A 3,661-nucleotide genomic window follows, 5' to 3' on the forward strand; every position below is an offset into this window, starting at 1 on the left:
ATCCGTATGTATCGTGAATACTGCAGATTAATGAAAGAAAGAAAACAGTGGCTGCATCGAAAGATGTGGGACGTTGCTCCATCTATCTCAGAATCAGTTTTGCAGTAACGTGGTTAAATTTTGAAACAGAATGAAATAAGCTGAGAAACATAATCAGCAGGATTCAAACCTGCGCAGAGAAACCCCGATGGATTTTTTGTCCAATTGCCTTACCCACTCGGCCATGACTACTGGCTCGCTGCATCATTAAGTGTTACTCAGATAAAACTCAGTCATCCATCTCTGTGCAGCAGACGGCCACAGAATCCGGAAAAAGTCTCGGTTTGCTAAAAATCTGGAAGAGGCAATCTCCTCTTCCTGTATTTGTACAGTTCTATATTGCTCTGGAATTTTCAATATGAATCAACACCAAGAAACAAGTAAAATTCTGCATTTTGTAAATGTTGCCACCGCGTCGGGAAGTAGAACCACGGTCTCCGGCGTAACAGGCGGAGATACTCACCATGATACTAACGAGCATGAGTTCTATCAGAGCAGGAATCGAGAACTGGACACCATGAGAAGTCGACAGACACATTGAGAGACAGAGACAAACCGACAAACAGGGAGAGACAGACACCGAGATAGAGACAACAAGAGACAGAGAGTGTAAGACTGAGAAGGAGAGGCAGACTGAGTGAGAAAAAAGACTCAAACACATACATATACAGAGATGTGTGTATGTGTGATCTATTACTAGAGAGAGGGTAAGAGTGGGAAAAAGACAATGATTGAGTCAGTGACAAGGAGAAAAACAGAGAGAGAGAGAGAGATAGAGACTAAAACAGAAAATTATGGAAATACTTCTCAGGTTACAGGCAGGGACTAACAAAGACTGGCAAAGACATGGACAGACCGAAATGATGGGAAAGAGAGAGCCAGTCAGACAAAGAGTCTGAGAGAATCCCATTGGAACAGACATGGGCACCGTGAGAATGAGACAGATTGAGACAAACAGAGAAACAGGGACAGACAGAGTGAGTCAGACTGAGAGAGACAACGACTCAAACATAAAAACACATACACAGCTCTCTTAAGAGAGAGAGAGGCAGAGACCGAGCGACACAGATTCATTTCACAATTTCATTTCATTATCGGTTCAGAGTGTCACATTGTTACAGAAAATTGCTGATTCAACCGATGAAAATCCGGTCTTACTGATCAGAATGGGAGGAAATCCGTGTTAAATTAAAGAGATATTATGAGTGGGGTACGAACCCACGCCGGAAAAAGCCAGTGAATTATCAGGCCAACGCCTCAACCACTCCACTATCCTGGTCCTGTGAGAACCTGGATTCTGTCTCTGTGAGAATCTGGGCTTCAACCCCAACTCCACATCGAAACACATGCACATCGGCTTTCAGTGAGCATTTACGAACATTTTTAGAAATATTGACACGGGGGCAACTCTCCTATTCTTTTTCGAGTAATGCACTGGGAACTTTCATATCCACCCGAGGGTGCAGACGGAGCTTCAATTTAACATTTCATCCGAAAGTCAACAGCTTCAACATTGCAAAATTCCCCAAGTGCTGCACTTGAGTGTTAGCCAAGATTATATGCTGAAGTCTCAGGAGTGCGACTTGAACACACAAACTCCTGATTCAGTCGAGCATGCTGCCACTGAACCAAAGCCGATACAAAAGTTCACAACCGTATTATTTTCCCCAAGTCTTTTTTATAAGTTCCAGGACATACCAAATTCATGGTGATGATTTCCACAGACAGTTGCACAAACACAGAGACATATATAGAGATAGACAGACACAGAGACACACACACATAATAACCAAAAATTTACACGCACCAACGGACATGCACAGATGCCTTAGACATCTCGAGGGATAGACAGGCTGAATCACTGTCGCAACTTTGACTGGTTTTTGCGATTTTTTAAACGGATGTATCGTAAATATTGCTAATTAATAAAAATGAGAAAAAAATGTCAGCTTTGAAAGGGGTGGGACATTATTCCATCTATCTCAGGATTAGTTTGGCAGAGACCTGGTGAAATGGAATGAAAAATGCTGAGAATCGTAGTCGGCAAGATTCGAACCTGCGCGGTAAAACACCAATGGATTTCTAGCCCATCGCCTTAACCACTCGGGCACGACTACTGCGTCGCTGCCTTTTTAAACGTTACTCAGAAAAAACTTAGTCATCCATCTCTGTGCAGCAGACGGCCAAAGAATCCTGAAAAAGTCTCTGTTTGCTCAAAATCTGGCAGAGGCAATCTCCTCCACCTGTATTTATACAGTTCTATATTGCTCTCGAACTTTTAATACGAATCTCTACCAAGAAACAGAAGTAAAATTCTGCATTTTGTAACAACTGCCTCCTCATCGGGGAATTGAACCCCGGTCTCCCGCGTGACAAGCAGGGATACTCACCACTATACTAACGAGGAACTGACGGCTACCAGACCTGTCAGAGCAGGAATCGAGCTGTGAACAGAACTGGACACCGTGAGAAGTCGACAGACACATTGAGAGACAGAGACAAACCGACAAACAGGGAGAGCCAGAAAGCAAGATAGAGACAACTACAGACATAAAGCGTGAGACTGAGAAGGAGAGGCAGACTGAGTGAGAAAAAGACTCAAACATATACATATACAGAGATGTGTGTGCGTGATCTATTAAGAGAGAGAGGGAAAGAGTGAGAGAAAGACAATGATAAAGACAGTGCCAAGGAGAGAGACTGATAGAGAGAGAGAGATAGAGACTAAAACAGAAAATTTTGGAAATACTTATCAGATTAGAGACAGAAAAGAGATGGACAGACCGAAATGATGGGAAAAGAGAGAGCCAGTCAGACAAAGAGTCTGAGAGAATCCCATTGGAACAGAAGTGGACACCGTGAGAGAGAGATAGATTGAGAGACAGAGATAAGCAGAGAAACAGGGACAGACAGAGTGAGTCAGAGAGAGGCAGAGACCGAGCGACACAGATACATTTCACAATTTCATTTCGTTATCGGCTCAGAGTGTCACAGAGTTACAGAAAATTGCAGATTCAACAGATGAAAATCCGGGATCACTGATCAGAATGGGAGGAAATCTGTGTTACATTAAAGAATAGAATAAAAGGAAAAGGAGGTGGGGTAGCATTGCTGGTTAAAGAGGAGATTAATGAAATAGTTAGAAAGGACATTAGCTTGGATGATGTGGAATTTATATGGGTAAAGCTGCAGACCACCAAAGGGCAAAAAACATTAGTGGGAGTTATGTACAGACGTACAAACAGTAGTTGTGATGTTGGGGAGGGCATAAAACAGGAAATTAGGGGTGCATGCAATAAAGGTGCAGCAGTTATAATGGGTGACTTTAATATGCACATAGCTTGGGCTAACCAAACTGGAAGCAATACGGTGGAGGAGGATTTCCTGGAGTGCATAAGGGATGGTTGTCTAGACGAATATGTCGAGGAACCAACTAGGGGGGAGGCCATCTTAGACTGGGTTTTGTGCAATGAGAGAGGATTAATTAGCAATCTCGTTGAGTGAGGCCCCTTGGGGAAGAGTGACCATAATATGGTGGAATTCTGCATTAGGATGGAGAATGAAACAGTTAATTCAGAGATCATGGCCCAGAACTTGAAGAAGGGTAACTTTGAAGGTATGA

The 3,661-nt window shown here is 43.0% G+C and overlaps 1 non-coding gene across 1 annotated transcript; it reads right to left on the reverse strand.

The window, feature by feature from the left end:
• Positions 1-2,374: 2,374 nt before the first annotated feature.
• Positions 2,375-2,446, reverse strand: trnad-guc (transfer RNA aspartic acid (anticodon GUC)). Its single transcript has one exon. It is a non-coding gene; the product is annotated as a tRNA-Asp (tRNA).
• Positions 2,447-3,661: the final 1,215 nt, after the last annotated feature.

The sequence above is a fragment of the Pristiophorus japonicus genome, chromosome 23 (assembly GCF_044704955.1).
Source record: "Pristiophorus japonicus isolate sPriJap1 chromosome 23, sPriJap1.hap1, whole genome shotgun sequence".
In the NCBI taxonomy this organism is placed as follows: domain Eukaryota; kingdom Metazoa; phylum Chordata; class Chondrichthyes; family Pristiophoridae; genus Pristiophorus; species Pristiophorus japonicus.